Consider the following 20,827-nt stretch of genomic DNA (forward strand, 5'->3'; position numbering starts at 1 on the left):
TGGATCCCTTGGATTATTGACAATTCATGCCTAATGATGCAAGGCACAAAATTGTCTATAACACCTCCCTCTGGCCCAATGCCTGTATTTATAATGCTTTGGAGGAAGTTAATCAGGTCCACCATGAATGGGATAAGCCCCTCTTTCAATGGAATAGCTCCCCTCTTCATGGGATAAGTTCTTCTTTCATAAGGATGCATGAACCATCTGGAGGTGCTCAATACACATCAAACCATCTTCTAGAATGCTCTAGATTCGACCAAAAGTAACTTTTTTGAAGTAAAACTCGCGCCTTTTGACCTTTAGAGGAGTACGCACCCACCCCTTTACAGACAGAGCGTACAAGTACGCAGGTTTTGTGAACTTGAGGTGCGTACACGCAGGTAAGGTTAAGAGAAACTGCATAACCAGAGTTAATTGACTTTTTAAGGACTTTCTCTCTTTCTTGGAGTTTGACATGAGGAGCAGAGGTATAAGACTTACCAAGGAGGATAGTATGACAGTTGATGGAGCCATACTGACTGCAAATAGTCATGGTGACAAATTTTAGTGTAACAGATTGCCCCCTAAAGTGCGAAGCCTGTAGTAGATTAGGGTTTCATATCATCTAGGAAGGGTGAAGTACTTTATCATTTCAAGGATTATCTTGTGGAGAGCCCAGTCAGAACCTGCAAATATTCAACACAAAATACATATATAAGATCATATCATCACTGAGGTAGGCATTCCCATACTCAAATTGAAAACTTTAACTAACAAACTAACTACTGCTCTGATATAGGAATGATTTCGCAGTACATCATAATCATAGACTCATGTAGACACAGTATGGACGCAGCCATCTGTTTAAGATTAGTCTACTGTATAATGAATACAAAACTCCTCGCAGCCTGGATGGTGGAAACTAGATCTAGGGTCTTCATTTCTACTTCCCGAAATGGTACGATTCTATCCATGCGAATAAATGAGTTGATGTCGAACATGGTAGAAACCACTTGATTACCAGTCGATGATGTAAACTGTTAACAAGTGTGAGAGAGACCACCAGTGATGTCAATGGTTCTCAAAGTACCCAGTACAATCCATGAGATGTGAATGAATGTGTTGATGTCGAACATGTCACAGAATCCTTCGATCGAGAGTCAATGATGTAAACCGTCGTCAAAGGCGAGAAACCTGCCATTGATGCATGTAGATTTCAAGGTACTGACGATTTCTAGGTCATCTTTCTAGATAATGTGCTGATGTCGATAGAAAGCGAGCCGTTGCAGGCAAGCCCACAACACGAAATCATAGATCAAGTTGAAGAAATGTAGCTATAAGGACTGACTCAGGGATGGTCTAAATGGATGACAAGTATTTTGTAGATGAATGGTTTGTTTGCAGTGACCTCTTGAACACATAACGACACGACAGATGGCTTGGTGACAATTGACCCAAAGTTAATACCCAGAACTGGCTGAATATTTTCAATGTGGTTTGATCAACTGTTAGGCAAAGGATTTCCCAACCCAGGTGAATGAAAAGTGTCATGTTCAAGAGTGGTGATAAGGTTTCTTCTGAGACAAAGGATAAGAAATAGGTTCATTTTCCTCTCTTTTCCCCCACCATTTCTGGCAAGTACCTCTTTATTTTTTACAAGCTTGAGGAGGATAACATATGCTTGATTATAAGCTCATCCTTCAGATGAGTCCAACTTAGTTTAGATTCGAACCCTAAGAAGGAGTGGTCCGTTCTTGTTTGTAATCGAACAGGTCCTTTACTGTGAAATTACAACAAGTCCAGTATAGGAGAAACTCGACGTTTTTCAATTTTAGAGAGTCTGAAAAAACTTAAGAAGACTCCAGGGTTGACCTTTTTCGTAAATTTGTGTCTCCCAAGCCCGAAAAAGTATAAAATAATACTTGAGAGAACCGCTTGATCTTTACGACCAAGGAGTACTTTCATGATTAGTGTCTTTGACCTGAAAAGTAAAAAGTGATCAAGGACACGTCGTTTTATTTCCAATATCGAATTTGAAACGACAAAAATCCGGCAATCTTTTCATGTTTTTACGGTCAGAAAAGGGTTATAAGGGGACCGTCTTTTAATTCCGTTTTAACGAGTGTAAAAGAAACGCTCGGAAATCTTTTCATGTTTTAGGAGTCAGAAAACGGCTTAAAGATGACTCTGATGTTTTTGTTCGTAAAAAATGACATTTTTCCCTGAAAATCCTTTTATCCTGCACAAAAACTAACACATTACTCATACCTGTTTAAGATAGATAAAAATACTTTGAAAAATACCTTTTCATGGTAAAAAATAAACAAATTTACCATTTATTTACCCAAAAAACCTATGAAAAGGGCTTTTACCAATTCATTTTTACCGTTTTACTATTGAGGAGAGAAAAAGGGCTTTTGGCAAGAAACTTCCTGTGGACATTGCGGAGAATCCGACCGTCAAAATCGAACGCCGTCTCTTTCAGGTATTCTACAACATCCTCCTCTTCATTTTCATCCATTTAGAATTTGTTTTTAGGCCCTAGATGTCAGTTTTTGGAGGCTTTGGGGTTTCAAGATCCGCCTTTCGGGGTACGCAGGTGCCACACTAGGGACCTGTGTACCCCGACATTTTCTCAGTTGGGAAAATGGCGGGTGTACGCACCTTGCCTTAAAGGAACCCGCGTACCCACGCTCTGTTCCTAAAGGCGGGGTGCGTACTCTGCACAAAGAGTTTACAAACCCCAAATTCTCCAAATTGGACCAACAATTTTTGATTTTATGGATTCTAATGGATGTTTACTGGTGTGTAGATTGCCCACCATGCTTGATTGGCATGAGAGAGAGAATGAAGATGTTGATTTGGCCGCCATTAATCATCAACTGTCCATTGATGCTTTGAAGGCATGTGGCCTTTACAAATACTGGGCCATACCTGGCATGAGGGCCCAGGTGCGCTTTCTAGAGTGGCTGATAGAGAGATGGAATGTTCAGGACCAGTGTTTTTACATTGGAGGGCACCAGCTTGAGATAGAGCCCTCAAATATTTACTTCCTCACTGGTTTTCCCAAGAGAGGCGAACACTTGACTCTGTTCCGGACTAGGCCGGGTGGCCAGTCCATCGCTAGTCTCCGACTAGAGTGGTGTAACACTCAGTCTCAGGAGAAGGGGATAGAGATCAAAACTATATCCCGACCTGAACTTATGGTGATTGTTTTACAGTTACCAGACTTTGTGGGGCTGCCGCTTTACACATTGCTACTGGACCCCAGATGCGGATGGCGATTGATTACTATCGAGGCACCATTTTCAACTGGTGTGATTCTGTGTTGGCCAATTTAAAGGGCCAACTGACTAGAGTCAAAAAAGGACAGCTAAAGACTTTTGGTTATGGGCCCTTAGTTGTGAGTTTTTCCTTAGAGAGGGTTCCGATGCTGATCCCACAGTAGCTCACTGTTGAGGCTGGGCTTCCCCGAGAGCCTAAATTGATGCGATGGGTTGCGGTTATGGCCCGTCATCCTGATGAGGGCATGGAGGTTGTCCGATTTACTCCGGAGTACTTTCACTGGTTAGAGGACCAGGTCTTTTCTATACAAGATTTTCCTTATGCCGGAGTTGATTTTCGTGGAGATCCGGACATGGTTCTTCCACCGGGAGAACAATGGGATGACATAGGTAATTCATTTTTCACAAGTTTTTAAATTATCTATTTTTTTTTTGTTTTTTATATCATCTCAAAACTGACAGTAATAATTTTCAAAATGCAGATGTAGACCCACGTCATCCAGCCAATCTCCGGCCTTTCGAGAGGAGACTACCAGTTGCAGCGGCGCCGGCCCCACAGGACGAGGCCACAGAGACTTTAGCTGAGTTGGAACAAGACCTAGAGCGTCTTACAGCAGATATACCAGAGACTACTATAGATGATATTCCTATCAGGCTTCAGCGCTATGTAGTCGCAGTCCCAGGATCTTTTAGGAGGTTCTTGTGTAGGGTGGCTCATGCAGTGGTGTCGTATAGAGAGCATCACCAGTGATTGGATGGTCATTTTTGTAGACACATGTGACATTTTGGTTTTTTGTACTTATCATTTTTGCCGATCATAAGGTGTTTTTCAACCTATGATCGAAGACGATGTATTTTTTGACACACTCCTATCTATATATATCATTATTACCGACTTATCTTGTTAAACATGTGTGATGAAATGTTTTTAAATTTACATGTATGATTATTGCAAATGTCTATTTAACATTCGAGAAGAAATTGCATCTGCTAATGTATTTAAAGACCTTGGAATATGCTGATATTCAATGTAATCAAATTCACGTTCCAAGAGACGCACTCTCAAAAATAACCTTAATAACACTGGATTTCTAATGGCATACACTCTATTAAGCTGTAATACAATGAGTTTAGAATCTAACCTCACTTATTTGAATTTTTGATCGGAGAACCCACAGTAATAGAGTTTTTACACCAACGTTTCGAATCCCAAATGGGATCCATCATCAGGGAAAAGAGAAAGATGATCAGAGAAAGATGATAAAAGAAGAGCCAGATGGAGGAATAAATACTCATGAGGGAAAATGTAGATCTGAAGCTCTTCTTTTTATTCTAACTCTAACACTTTCGAGTGCAAGGATTTCACTCCAAGTATCCCCTCCGTACAGGGATAAGATATTGGATTTCAGAGATCTGTGGTTTGTGTTATTTGAATTTTTGATCGGAGAACCCACAGTAATAGAGTTTTTACACCAACGTTTCGAATCCCAAATGGGATCCATCATCAGGGAAAAGAGAAAGATGATCAGAGAAAGATGATAAAAGAAGAAGAGCTAGATGGAGGAATAAATACTCATGAGGGATAGATTTGAAGCTCTTCTTTTTATTCTAACTCTAACACTTTCCAGTGCAAGGATTTCGCTCCACGTATCCCCTCCGTACAGGGATAAGATATTGGATTTCAGAGATCTGTGGTTTTTGTTATTTGAATTTTTGATCGGAGAACCCACAGTAATAGAGTTTTTACACCAACGTTTCGAATCCCAAATGGGATCCATCATCAGGGAAAAGAGAAAGATGATCAGAGAAAGATGATAAAAGAAGAAGAGCCAGATGGAGGAATAAATACTCATGAGGGAAAATGTAGATCTGAAGCTCTTCTTTTTATTCTAACTCTAACACTTTCCAGTGCAAGGATTTCGCTCCACGTATTTATTCCTCATGAGCTTCAGATGTATCCCTCATGAGTATTTATTCCTCCATCTGGCTCTTCTTCTTTTATCATCTTTCTCTGATCATCTTTCTCTTTTCCCTAATGATGGATCCCATTTGGGATTCGAAACGTTGGTGTAAAAACTCTATTACTGTGGGTTCTCCGATCAAAAATTTAAATAACAAAAACGACAGATCTCTGAAATCCAATATCTTATCCCTGTACGGAGGGGATACGTGGAGCGAAATCCTTGCACTGGAAAGTGTTAGAGTTAGAATAAAAAGAAGAGCTTCAGTCCTCCATCTCGCTCTTCTTCTTTTATCATCTTTCTCTGATCATCTTTCTCTTTTCCCTGATGATGGATCCCATTTGGGATTCGAAACGTTGGTGTAAAAACTCTATTACTGTGGGTTCTCCGATCAAAAATTCAAATAACAAAAACCACAAATCTCTGAAATCCAATATCTTATCCCTGTACGGAGGGGATACGTGGAGCGAAATCCTTGCACTGGAAAGTGTTAGAGTTAGAATAAAAAGAAGAGCTTCAGTCCTCCATCTCGCTCTTCTTCTTTTATCATCTTTCTCTGATCATCTTTCTCTTTTCCCTGATGATGGATCCCATTTGGGATTCGAAACGTTGGTGTAAAAACTCTATTACTGTGGGTTCTCCGATCAAAAATTCAAATAACAAAAACCACAGATCTCTGAAATCCAATATCTAACCTCACTATCAAACTCTGAATCCCAAATGAAATAGATTCAGACAATAACTCAATCACTGCACTGTACTCGGCAATGTTGTTTGTTGTTTGACCGAGGCTCACCCCATGCATAGAAACTAACTCGTCAGAGGGCGAATAGATAACCCAAGCTGCGGAAGAGATATTCCGTGTACTACGACAAGCACCATCGGCGAATCCAATGTATGTTTGGAGAGGCATCGACATCTGCAATATCAAGAGTAAAACCAAGATAAGCAGAATAATGACAAAAAACACACTCTCTAAGCTAAGCACACTGTCTAAACTAACAAACACACTAGCTAGAAAGAAAAATCTATCCTAACTAAAATCTCCATACCCATCATTTAAGCATAATACCTCTTTAGGTAAAGTCCATTTCTGGGTTTACCCAAAGAGTCCCCGTCAAAGTCTACCAGCTCATAGGCCCCTTTTGCTAGCTTTCGCTTGACAATGTCGGGCCCATGCCACATAGGAACGAATTTTCCAGCACCTAATTTATCATTAGCTTGATCATATAATAGCACTAGGTCTCCTTCCGAAAAATTTCGAGGGGTCACATTTCGATCATACTGAGCTTTCATATATTTTTCGTGAGTCTCGATTGCTAATGCAGCATCACGTCGAGTCTCATCTAATTGAGCTAAGTATAATAAACGCTTCTCCTCTTCGGAAGTAGCTGGAAGTAATTCGATGGCCATTTGAAGTGACGGGATTTCGCATTCAATGGGCAGCATAGCTTCCAAACCATAAACTAGTTGGAAAGGAGTGAACCCTGTTGATGTTTTCACTGAGGTTCGATATGCCCAAAGCGTTGAAAATAACATGTTGTGCCAATTCGACCGATGAATACCAATGATTCATCGGATCATGATAACTAAAACTTTGTTGATGGACTCAACCAGACCATTCACTTGTGGATAATAAAGAGTTGAGCTATCGTGACGCAAACCAAGCTGGCCTGTAAGTTTTGTCATCATAACGTTTTGAAAATGGCACCCATGGTTAGTGATTATCGCTTGTGGGACACCAAACCTAGCAATAATGTGATTGAATATGAAAATTGCAGCTGTCTTGCCATCTGCCTCAAATGTAGGCATCGCCTCGGCCCACTTAGTAAAATAATCTACCGCAAGGATGATATACGCATGCCCCCCGGCCGAGTGAGGGTTACATGTAATAAAATCGATACCCCATTTGGCAAAAGGACCAATGGCAATTATAGGGTGGAGAGGAGCAGGTGGAGCATGCATCTTGCGATCAAACACTTGACAGTTGTGGCATTTCCGGACCGCAGTAACACAGTCTTTAAACAAGGACGGCCAGAAGTAGCCAGCGCGCAATATCTTTTGGGCTGTGGCATACCCAGACATATGACCGCCACACGCTCCAGAGCGATAGTCATTCAGAACCCTTTCAGCTTCCTCGTGAGTTGAACAATGTCGAAAAACCAAGTTCGCCCCACGACGATAAAGAGTATCTCCAATAATTTTGTACTGTTGGGACTGGAATCAAATTTTCCGACGTTCTGACTTTGAAACTTTGGGCCGAAAGGATTGGGTCTGGAGATAGATGATGATATCCCCATACCACGGATCTAAAGTGCTGATGAGAAACAAAGATTCGTCTGCAATGGGCTCCTCTGCCATAGTTTCTATGTCAACACGCGGGAAGTCACACATTAACTCTGCAAAAACTAAAGATTTCTTAGACTTAGATTTCTCAAACTCCAGGTCAAACTCCTGTAGGATAACAATCCATTTGGAGTACTTGCCCCCTAGCAATTGCTTAGTCAAAATGTAGATCATAGGGTTGCAATCCGAAATGACTGTAGTTTTACGGAGTAGAATGTAGTGACGGAAACATTGGACAGCTTGAACGGCTGCCAATGCCAATTTCGCCACATGTGAATATTTGAGTTCAGTTGGATTTAACATCTGACTAAGGTAATATATCACATGTTCCGTTCCGAATTCATCTTCCTGTACTAAGACCATTCCAGTGGTGGAATGGGAGGCGGTGAGATACAAAAAGTAATCCTGGTTGTAGTTGGGAGGATGCAGCTGCGATGCATGGGTCAATGCGTGCTTGAGTGCATCAAAAGATTTCTGAGCTATCTCATCCCAAGAGAATTGAGCGTTCTGTTTCAACAACCGGGGAAACCCTTTGTAACCCTGGCGTAGTTAGGAATGAATCGGCGTAAAAAGTTTTCTTTCCCCTGCAAACTTTGGAGTTGGCGAAGACTCGAAGGAGGAGGCAATTTGATGATAGCTTCGACCTTCGAGGGATCAACACGAATGCTGGCTTTCGAAACTACAAATCCCAGCAATCGTCCCACTTCTATACAGAAGACACATTTGTGTGGGTTCAACCGAATTCGATAATGCCTACACCTCATGAAAATTGCTCGTAAATGGACAAGGTGATCAGCTCGATGTAATGAATGAGCGGGCAAATCATCGAGATACGGTTGCACAATGTGTTTGATGTCATGAAACACATAAGACATCACCCTTTGAAAAGTTGCTCCGACATTCTTAAGCCCAAAAGGTAATTTGCAATAAGCAAATGTCCCCCATGGATAAATGAAAGACGTTTTTGGTTGATCGGCAGGTAGAATATTGATTTGATTGTGACTGGAAAAACCGTCCATAAAGGAAAATATTTCACTGCCGGCACAATCGTCAATTATTTGATCGATATAGGGTGTTGGGTAGTTGTCCTTTGGACAAGCTCTATTAATGTCCCTATAGTCGATGCATATTCTTATTGTTCCCTGTTTTTTGTTAACCGGAACAATATTCGATACCCAATCCGTTAACGGGATCGGATAAATGAACCCTGCTTTCAACAGCTTCTCAACTTCTACTTTAATTGCAGCCGCTTTTCATGGGTGAATCTGACGCAAACGTTGCCAGACAGGTTTAGCGTCCGGGTAAGTCTTGATCTCATGGACAACAATCGCGGGATCAATTCCTGGCATTTCCTCATAAGACCAGGCAAACACGTCACAGAATTCTTGAAATAGGGCCTTGTATGTTTGAATTTCGTCATCTGAACACAAGGCACCTATATGAATGTTCTCAACAATTCCGGGCTTGACTGAAATGTCAATGGGAATAGTGCGAGAGATGTTGCCCAATTTCAGCTCTGAATTAGGATGTTTCATTGGATTCTGAGCTTCTTTGACATATTCAGCTGTAAAGATTGATGAGAAATCATTTTCAAAATGATCCTCCTCAGGTAAAAATGAAGATCTGTGATGGAGATCTTCCCATGGTAAATCATCTACACACAGGACTTCATGAAGTTGCTCGTCAGATGACACAACTTCAGGAAACGTTGTTAACTCCGAGGTTGATGTAAAAAGTGATTCCTCATAGACCACATTCATTTGGTTGATTTTGGTTGAACGCAGGTCGGTAAAAGACTGCACGGCTTCATAGGAAATTTCATATGGACTCAAAGGCATAGCATCACCAAATGAGTCTATCTCAGATTCAGAAGGAATGATCCAAGGATTGTCATAAACAATTGCATCTAATGTAATCATATGAATAGATGCAAATGAAGACAATGCATTGATTGGAGGAAAAGGAAAAGTTCCCAGTAAACTGGCATCTTTAACTAATCCTACTCCAACATCCTTATAAGGGATAGTCGTTTTATCGACATGCTGGATACTCTCTGAAGAGGCTGGGTCGGATGAAAAGTAAGCCAGCTAGTCTATTGTTACGATCTTGCCATTATATGGAAACTTGATTACTCTGAAGACCGATGAAATTACCGCTCTCATAGCGTAAGACCAACTTCGACCCAAGAGAAGGTTGTAGTCTAGAGGGGCATCAACCACCTCGACATCTAGACTAACGGTTTTTCCTTCGACCCCTATAGGCAAATCCTGTAGAATGCCAAAAGGATGGAACCCACGACCATCAAAGGCCTTAAGAATTGTCGGGGATTGATTGAGTGAAGGAGAACCAAGCGATCTCCAACACTGTATCGACATAATACACGTGGAAGCTCCCTCATCAATTACAGTCTGATGAATAGGCTTGTTTTTTACTATCACTGGGATCTGGAAAGCCATTTGATGAGGTAAATGCGGTGTACTATTTTCTAGATCAAAGATTATTAGGTTCGGGTCCTAAACATCAACAGCTCCTATAGCCGACAAAAGTAATTTGCGTTGTGCTGGGCATGATTGCAGCGCTTCCAAAGCCGACATTGCTGAGGGTGAAACAGCTAAATCCTCAACAATGTTGTAATTCTGGGCCGCTCTCGCATGTGGATTGAAAGCAGACCTTCGAAGTACACCCTTGGCGGGCGGTTTGATTACTAAGCCCGGGTTAGGTTTCTCGATCTGTAGTGGATCGGAACCAGGAGCTGAGGTTGATGGATTAGAATGAGAAGATTCTGCTTCTTTGCCATAAATAGGACTTTTACTACCATAATATTGTGATCGAGTCGCAATCCTTACATGAGACATCATCAATATGGGTTCTTCACTGGCACTCGAGGAAGAACCTATCATCTTACTCTCCTGCTTTGGAAATGGATCTTTCAAAACAACAGGAGTTGGGGAACCCTTGACGATTTTCACAACCTTGGCCCGATGAGGGCAATCTCTTGTAAAATGATCCTCTTCACAAATAAGACAAGGATATCGAGGTTTGCATTTTTCGTCATTGGTTTCCGACTTTTCAGTTTTCTCCTTTGGAGTTTTGTTTGCTTTATTCTTCTTCTTACCTTTCTTTTTCCCACTGGATTTTGATTTAGCTGTAGATGACTCTACAGCGTGAATATCGGCGGAAACTTCAACAGAAGAGTCTCCTGTCGGGGAGTCTGCTAAAATTATAATAGGAGAAGAATTCTTTGAGGATTTCTTCTTGCTTTTAGTATTCACCGTGCCAATCATGCCATCAGCGGCATGAGACCCCGAAGGAGCAGCAACGATTTGATTTGACTTAGGAAGATCTGGGATCTTTTCGTGTAACGTACCTGACTGAGTGTAAACTAAGTCAAGGTGCTGCGCTTGAGCAATCACTTGCTCCTCAGTAACTACTCTGGCCTTGGCCACATCTTCAGTAATCTTCGGTAACAAAGATTTAACAAACCATTCAGCTAATATTTGGTCCGGGATAAAAACTTTCACTAACCGCCTTCGACGTCTCCATTCATGAATATGATTAGAAATATACGTGGACGTCGATTGTTTTAATGAAGTTAGTAACTCCGTGCCATTATCATATCTGACCGGCAACTAAAAATGAGTTAAGAACGAGGTAGCTAACTGGCTAAAATTATAAAAAGAGGCCCGTGGTAACTCAATGTACCACTTGGCCGCGAGACCAATGAGAGTACGCTGGAAAAGACGTAAGCGGATCAAATCATCCGAGATGGAATTAGAGGCACACCAGAGGTGGTAAGTCATCACATGATTCGACGGGTCCTCTCCAGACTTACCTTCGAACTTGGGTATGCCACTGGGCAACTTATTTGGCATTGGCGGCCAAAACGGAAGATAATTTATTGGATCGTTCGTTAGGCGCGACAAGTCTGGTAAATCCAAGGTTGCGATAAACGGTAACTGCCGATTAGGATCCCTAAAAATCTGGGTCACGAGACCAGTCCCAAGAGGAGGATATCCAGGATAACTAGGAATAGGAATCGCGTTCGGGATATTGTATCCTCCCGGAAAACCAGGATTAACTGGACCGTACTGGGGTTGTTGTGATTGTTGATAAGTGTACCCAGGATACGGTTGATACTGGTAAACTGGCTGCTGGACAGTAGGACCGTATTGGTACTGTCCCTGGTACGGTTGATAAGTGAATTGTGGTTGACTTGTGACAACCGTACTTAAACCAGGTTGTCCTACAGGCATCTGAACCATAGTTTGAATCGTGGATCCAGATGATGGTAAAGATGTCTGAGGGGTAGTTACAGAGACAGTAGAAACCGGAGCTGTCGATACTCCAGAAGTAAGTGTGGTAGATTGAATAGATGTTGCGATAGTTGCAGCAGTCGTTTGAGATGGAGTACTAGGTGCAATAGGCCCAGACTGAGAAACTACCAAAGGTACAGAAGTTTGAACATTAGACTGGACTGGTTGCTGGGGTGAACCAGAAACTAAGGGTTGTCCAGTTTGAGATGACAACTGTACACTTGGCTGCAATACCTGTTGAACTTGCGATGGATCCTACACTATGTTCATTCCGGGGTATTGACCCATAACAGGTTGAGGATACTGAGATCCATAATCAGATTCAGGGTAGGATTGATAATTGAAAGGTACATTTCCCGTACCTTGAACATAAGATTGAACTTGGGGTGGTTGGTAACCTTGACTCGAGTACTGGCCCTGGGGTAGATACCCTTGAGGTAAGTACTGATACTGGGGTTGACCTTGAGGTATAAATTGATACTGAGGTTGACCTTGGGGTACATATTGAGGCTGGGGTTGACCTTGAGGAATGTATTGCACCACGAGTACATACTATCCTTGAGGTTGCCCCCCAGACGCAATTTGTGTACCTTGAGGTTGCCCCCCAGGCGTTAATTGAGGCTGCCCCTCAGGCGGTAACTGGCCACCTTGAGGTTGAGAACTAGGAATTGAACCTGACATCATGTAAATGTCTCCTACGCCCAACGGTTTATTACCATTGTTTCCAGTTAATAACCCATGTTTAATGGGTTGAGGAGATGCTCCCGCAAAAGTACCAGAAAGTGACTGATACCCAGAGGGAACAGAAGGACCGCTGTACAAAAAAGATTCAGGCAATTGAGTAAACATGGACGACTGACCAGACATATTTACAGGAGTATAAATACCTCCAGGTGGATAAGGAGCGCGAGGTGGAGAAAAACTTAACCCTGAGTTGTCCAAATAATTAGTTAAAGAAAGATACCAAGTAGTACTTCTAGGTGGACTATAAAAAATGGATTCACACTCCCTTAGATCAATAGTAGGTTGATTTTCAGGGATAGGGATGCCTATTTCTTCTTCTGGAGCAAGTTCTTCAATAGCTATCAAACCAGAAGGAAGATTTTCGGTGATGACTCTTTCTACCCTAGGTGAATCAGGAGCACTAGAAGTTGGAGTAACAGGTTCAGATATCTTAGGTTCTTCGCCTATATCACTAGTAGATGAAAAACTACCAGCAAGCTCAGAAACTGCAATAGCTTCAGGATTATAACCTGTTTCTAGACTTTGGTAATCAGGATGAACTACCAACGAAGACTCTCCTTCTTCAGGTGAACCTACTTTAATACCACTAGGAGTTACAAGGACTTTCAAACCTTCGTAATGACCCGGGACGTCTTCAGGAGGTTGGCCCCGAAGTCTACGGGACTTCCTCAACAAATCGGCCACAGTTACAATCTCAGGGGACTGGCCCCGAAGTCTACGGGACTGTCTCAGTAATTCAGCCACAGCTAAAAACTTTTAACTACTGCACACGAAAACAAAGTAAAATCTCAAAGCAAACCACCTAAAGTCTCTAAAGAATCAAAAAAATTCGAATCACACGCCTAAAGAATCTAGGGCGTCAAACCATACACAAACAGTAGCCTTCCGGACCGAAAACACTAGTTGGTGATGAAATCCAACATCGCCGAATTCAGTACAGAAGTGGCGGGTGGAATAGTTACCCCGGCAGCCTGCTTAATGAATAGACCGGCACAAGTTCCTCCACTTTAACCGTCTCGAGTGAAGTGAACCCCCTGGAAAATCCAAGTGAGTCTAGCCGACGTCTGCTCCAGGTACAGTGGGATCTTCCCTCCACCGTCACCTTGGGTAGAACCCTAAAGATAATGGTCACTATGGTCACCAACAACAACAAATATACCTGGGGGAACAGTCTACGATCCGATAGCACGTAAGGGCAGAATATCAAGCTCAATCCCCTTGCCGGCTCCTTGACAATAATCCAAGGTTTATCGACAAGTGACCCCAGGCTCCTCGACAATGGTTAATCTGAGCTTTACCATTTGTAGTACGTGCGTATCTGGCATCGTTCCCAATGAAGGAGGATTGATCCCCTCACTGGTTCGAACACGATCTCGTGCTTCTCCTTTAAGAGGAGCTTTCCCAGAGCATAAATGTAACTATTGGATTTATCCTACCACAAGATGAGCTACTTGTTTGGTTTTGCTGTCTTGGAGAGTTAATTACTCTCCTACTCCAAGACACTAGCCTGATCTATATTGGTGTTTCAGAGCCCTAGTAAATAAAAAGTTACTAAGTAAATTTTACTTTAAGCGTTAATTTTATGGCTTTTCTTTAGGACAAAAGGTAGTGGAGATGAAACTGATGGTGTGTAGACTCGACTCAAATCCACTAAAAAGATGCACCTAGGATGATTTATACTATCTTTCCTTTTCAATGAATTCCCTAGCTAAGAGAGTTGGAGAATGCAAAATTTATAAAGACAACTTTCTTGGCAATGAAAATCAAAGAAATAATCTCTTTATCTTTTCCAGAGCACACAACACATGACCACTAATTATTTCACGAAAACTTCCTTTCTCTTTTCAAAGACTTCAAATGCTACTAAAACAAACTTTTCTTCAAAAGAGATTTTTGTATTTTTCCTATATTAACAAAGCATGTAAAACTACTTAACAAAAATCAATTTTAAAAAATCTATGAAAATCAAATCAATTTTACCTAAAAGCAAATCTAAGAGAAATTTACCTAAAAGCAAATCTAATGAGGTAAAAGCCTACAAAGTATAATTCCAGGATGTTTTACTTAGTTACAATTCAACCAAGGACTAGTTCATGCAGAATCATAAACCAGTCAAAAAAAAAAATCAAAATCTTTTGTTCTTTTTCTTAAGAATGAAATTCATAGCTTTAACAAACAAGCTTTCTCGAAATTCCGCAAAGAGACAACACAAAGGTAGGTTTCTCACAAAGGTGGATTTTATGAAAGGTCCGACTCCTAAGAAGACTGTAAAGACCAGGGATATCCAAGGTTTTTACAACTTCTAAAGCGAAAGTCACTACAAGACCAATGCAAAAATCAAACCTAGTGCTAGAACTTCTATGAACTTCACTAAAACCCTTGATGCTAACGAAACAAGCTTAGATGAAGACCTCTGATAGGTAACCAGTGGATTTGGGCAGTAAAAGACAAAATATAAACAAAATCTAAGAGGCAAAAAGGAAAAAATTGGAATTTTCTCAACTTTTGACAAGGTACGCAGGCAGCCTGTTTGCACAGGTGCAGCCACGCTCTGTGTACAAAGCTGTAGTGCGTACAGGTACGCACTGTGCTTAATGCAGAGGGTGCGTATTGCTAGCAAAACCAAGAAAAAATAAAAACTAACTTAACCCTAAGCTATTCGACCCAAATTCACAGTCAATCAGTCAAAAACCAGAAAGAAATCGACTTTTCTCAAATCAAAGTATCAATCAAAAGAGAAATCAATCAAATCCATGGATTCCCCAGCGGAGTCGCCATTTTGTCAAGCGGAAAGTGTCAATTTTGCGGACAAAACCGACCTCCCTAGAAGCTAAGGCTTTCTAGTGACAAACAAGACAATCAAGCACTATCTTTCCCTAAATATGCATTTAAAATACAAGAAACCAGGTGTTTAAAGCATACCTTTAGTCCAACGCTGTTTGTAGTAGTCCAGCCTCTCCGATCCAGATGAGCTCCTCCTTCTCTTTGAAACCTGCATTCACTAACAAGCAAATGATTACATAGCACCTGAATAACTCATATAATAAAACATATTCATCATAAAGACCAAGGAGTATATGAAACAAATTATATATAACAACTTGTTGAGAAAAATGAAGTTAATTGTATTAATTGGAAACAAAAGAAACCATTACAACCAGTGCCTTGGTGTTGTGCAGGTCCCTCCCAGGGTCCAGCAAGAGTTCTCCTTTACTTTGATCAGCTCACCCACTTCTAAATGAAGCTAAGAGAGGATGGGAATCTCTCCTCTGAAGCTCCATAAGGGAGTCCTAATTTCAGCAGCATCTACCCTTAGGAATGTTCAGCTTTCAACCTCCCCTCCCTCTGGCCCAATGCCTGTATTTATAATGCTTTGGAGGAAGTTAATCAGGTCCACCATGAATGGGATAAGCCCCTCTTTCAATGGGATAGCTCCCCTCTTCATGGGATAAGTTCCTCTTTCATAGGGATGCATGAACCATCTGGAGGCGCTCAATACATGTCAAACCATCTTCTAGAATGCTCTAGATTCGACTACAAGTAACTTTTTTGAAGTAAAACTCGCGCCTTTTGACCTTTACAGGAGTACGCACCCACCCCTTTATAGACAGAGCGTACAAGTACGCAGGTATTGTGAACTTGAGGTGCGTACACACAGGTAAGGTTAAGAGAAACTGCGTAACCAAAGTTAATTGACTTTTTAAGGACTTTCTCTCTTTCTTAGAGTTTGACATGAGGAGAAGAGGTATAAGACTTGCCAAGGAGGATAGTATGACAGTTGATGGAGCCATACTGACTGCAAATAGTCATGGTGACAAATTTTAGTGTAACAGCGAGCAACCAAGCGCAAGATTGAGGTTGGTGTCCTTCATTCCACTCTTATCTACTTCTCATAAAGGAAAATGAAAGTAGTTTCAGTTTGTTTGTTTCTAAGATAGCTACCAGTCTTAGTGGGACTAGCAGCTCCGAGTGGACACTAGATTTCCTAATAACAAAATGGCGACTCCACTGGGGAGAAAATAGATTGTTTGTTTGTCTATATTTGTTTGTTTTATAAACTTATAGATGGAGCCAGAAGTTAAGCCAGCTAGCCTTCGAACTGCATTTGCTATGCAAGTGCAAAGTAGATCAATGTTGCTTCAGTCTATCTCCAGGTTTTGTTTATAAACTGAACAATCGGTTTGCAAAATTTCTAATTGCCCTAGTGGTCACTCTAGTAACCTCATTAGATCAGCCCCTGTGATTTCTGTTTACTGTATATCACTTGCCCAGCCTAAATCCCTGAACTGAGCTGCAAACTGTGACTCGGAAACCAGTTGAAGTCTTGTCCCTGGACCATCGCACTTTCTACTCTTTGGAATCTGGATGTTTCGCACTTCCCATGTGTAGTAGGTGCGCTGGATCGCACTTTCCCTATGTTACAGGTGTGCTGATCAGACAAGACCTCTTCTTCTCTCAGATTTTGGTTTCTGTGTTCACTCTCTTCAGCTCTATTTAGGAGTTTTGCTGGCTATGATCAATATACCATTGTTTAAACCCCCTTCCTTTCCATCATTCCGCCTCCATTGTGCAAATAAATGTGAATGTTTTTATGTATTTTCCGCCATTTTCAGTTCTCTTTTACAAAGTAGTAGCATAGTCGAATTGTCGTCTTTTGATTTGAAAGTGTCGCAAGTGTCATTTTCAATCAAAGAAAAGAATTCTATTGTTCTTGATGGTCGATTATACAGTTACTCTTGTATTTGATTTGAATTAGTATTTTTTCAAGTGTCAAAAGTACTTTTAAATTCAAAATAGTAAAGTGTCATCATTATCTTCCTTTCGTTTTTGAAGAGAAATTTGTTAGTACTGTTGCTTTGAAAAGATAATTCAGATTTGTACTTAGCATTCTTCTTGTCATTCACACATTAATAAAGCTGAAAACAAATACATGCATGTGCATTTGCATTTAGATTGGTTGTTGGTTTGGTTTAGGAGAATGCATCTAGTGTGTGCTCTCTGCTCTATGTTAAAAGAATATCATCTCTCTTTCTTTAGTAGCTAGGATTTTCATTGCAAAAAGAAGATTAAACGATTGTTTATCATCTTAGGTTGCATTTTAGGAATTGTACATCTACATCACGTGGTGAAACTGAAAGGAAAATTTCTTAAGAAAGATCAACTATAAAATAAATTTAATGAACCTAAAAATGCTTTGGAACCTAATGCACAACATCTAGAAGTCTAGGCTAGAGACATATTCCGGCGTTGTAAAGCCTGGTAACTGTCGCTTTCACTATTGGTTGGCTGATTCCTCCTCTTTGAGATGACAAGTGCCAGTACGGACTTGTGCTCCCATGTACCATCGAGTATATATTGGGAGACCACAATAGGCTATATCCTTTATCCATAGGAAGTCGTGTCTGCCACCCTATCGATCGCAATGCACTGAACACAACATTCGGGAAGATTGACTGTCGTACCGTAAAAAGTATTCTGCAGTTTTGCAATTGGTTTGGTAATCCCTCTGTCTAGATTTCCAGAGTAGTCTCTTTCGTTCCTTTTCAGACTCCTTAAAGGAAAAGGTCCATCTGAGCACTTGTCACTTCAGGCTCATTAAAAATCGAAGGCGACTAGAGTCATCTTTTGTTTTTTCTCGACTCTTAAAAATTGAAGAAACAAGTTGTGTCAAAGAGCCTAAAATTTATTTTAATCGCAATAATATCACCATTCCCACGTTGGTCTTAGGTTGAGAAAAATGGAGTCCACCAACTAAGGAGTTCCCCTTGGGGGAAACCCTAGTCCTTTCTCCTCTTGGGGAGATGTTGGTGCACCTCATATGGCCACATTGTCACTTCCAGGATTGACGATTGGCTTGCCAATATGGCTCTTCTCGACCTCCATCGTTCAAAAAACCGTGATTCCTGAGTAATCAAGTCAGCAACTAGATGATACTAAATTTACCCCCAAACCTTCTACTTCATCTGAGTCTCCCTCTCCTCCTTCCTCTTCACTTGATAAAGCTGGTAAGGCCAAAAATCAAGTAACTAAAAAGGAGAAGAAGGGGAAGGAGAAGAAAGAGAAGAAGAAGGAGGAGACAAAGGTGAAAAGGGGTAGCCAGGCATTGTCTAGTGAAAATCCACACACTGCACCATCCAAGCCTAAATCTCCATGTGTCATTTGAAAAGGAGACCACTATCATCGAGATTTTCCTTGAATCCCTCAGATCTTAAGGGACTTGTCTCCTCGTTTGCACAGCCCCATGTCATCAACCTCTGAAGACCATGTTGAAAGTACACCATCAACTAGTGGGAACAAAACATTTGGAAAAAAAAGGAAATGTAAATTTCCTTGTAAATTATGTGAAGGCAATCACACCGTCCACCTTTGTCCCTTCCTAGACGAAGCTAAAAGAGTTTTGGATAACCATCCGGCTTCTCCGTTACGGCTTCCTCCTGGATACAAGAAACACTTGCCGAGTCCATCGCTAGTTGAAAATCCAACCGACACGCCATTGTGGTTGGTCGAAGCATCTGTCATTGAAGATAAGCCCGCTGAATCCATACCAGATGAAAGTCAAAAGGTTGAGGTGGCAGTCGACCCGGTCTTTTCCTCAGAAGGTCTATCTTCAGATGACACAATCACCGAAGAGAATGAGAACGACACCGTCCAAATTCTTTTCGTAAACACCGACTCCGATGAACATGGGGGAAGTTTACCCGTTCCTTTACCGCAAGAAGGAAGTTCGTCAGAGTCACATCCGGCCGTCTATTCGGTCCCACCTCCAAGCAACCTAGTCATTTCTTTCGATTGGAATCTACTAGGTAGACACCGTGTACTGACCAATGTACCATTCTGAATCATCGTACAAGCTTACAAAATGATCATGGTTGGTACCATCATAGAAGAAGGGGATTGTGAGTATCCTTTACTTAATTGCTTGGGAAGCACTTGGTTTGCCATCGCTTCTTCTTGAGATGAGAAATCTGACAGGCTTCGACAAAGGAATTAGTCGACCGTTAGGGATCCTTCCCAATGTGCCCATAACGTTGAGGAGGAAAACTATTTACATGAACATAATGGTAGTCCAAGGAACTCTATATTATAATCTACTCCTTGTGCGTGACTATATTTATTGCATGGGAGCCATCGTCTCCTCACTCTTTCGAGTAATGTGTTTTCCGCATGAAGGCATAGTGGTCAAGCTCGTAGACCAGCTTTCTTTCCTTGGCTCACACATGGCAAGTCATCAAATACCATCCTTAAGTGGTATTTTCAAGCAAGGAATCTCTCATCAATCTCCAATCTATCCACCTGATGAGCGCGAGTGATTCGGGAGGACACGACTGAATCCCAGGGGGCATGCACCCTGGCCTGCTCTGGCAGGGAAACTCTAGGTATAGAGTAGGTTTCCGTGAAGGAAAATGACTGATCCGATACCCATTCGGAATTGGACCAGAATAAGATTCCTTCGTCAAGGTTAGGAGGTTTGGATTTAGAACCACCCTGGTCCAGATGGACTAAGCCAGGAAGTGTTTCTATCTGCGATGTGGATGGAAACTATCTTGAGAAAGCAGGAACTTCTATATAGTAACCTGGAAATTTTTCACTATACCTGGGGGCATGCAAACCTTTTTGCATGCAATGGAAGAGCAACCATTTATTTTATTAGTTTGAAGATTCTCAAACCCTTTAAACTCGTAGGATTGGTCACTCCTAGCTTGCATAGCGAAAGGATCTAGGGCAAAGCTTTGAAAGGTGCAAGCTCCATAAAAAATGGCATCTTAGATGAGATATCCTTATTATATGACTAGTACGAGAAGTTTTTATGTGGAGTTCACGCTCGTTAAAAATTAAACATAAGCAATGAGCAAACGTTCCCCCAGAGTTTAAGCTCATTAAAAAATGAACCAATTTCTGGTAAATAACCATTGTGAATGCATTATCATCAACTTTTGAGCCTTGGTTATGTTCTCATCATCACCTCCACTCTGTTTTAGCATATCATTCACCTCCATTTGATTTTTTACCCCTTTTGAGGAACAACTGCGAAGAGTGATCCTGTTAGCCATCCTTGTGACACTACCGTCACTGGAAAATTCCAAACCTTACCTGGAACCAGCTGCTACCTGAAATTATCACTCATTCCTCAAAAAACGAGTCTCCTTGAAGCTTTTTTCACCTAACTCATAAAATATGAAAACATTGCCAAGAGATT

Source organism: Pinus tabuliformis, chromosome Q (assembly GCF_031772625.1).
Source record: "Pinus tabuliformis cultivar Carrire ecotype Pingquan chromosome Q, CPIR1, whole genome shotgun sequence".
NCBI lineage: Eukaryota > Viridiplantae > Streptophyta > Pinopsida > Pinales > Pinaceae > Pinus > Pinus tabuliformis.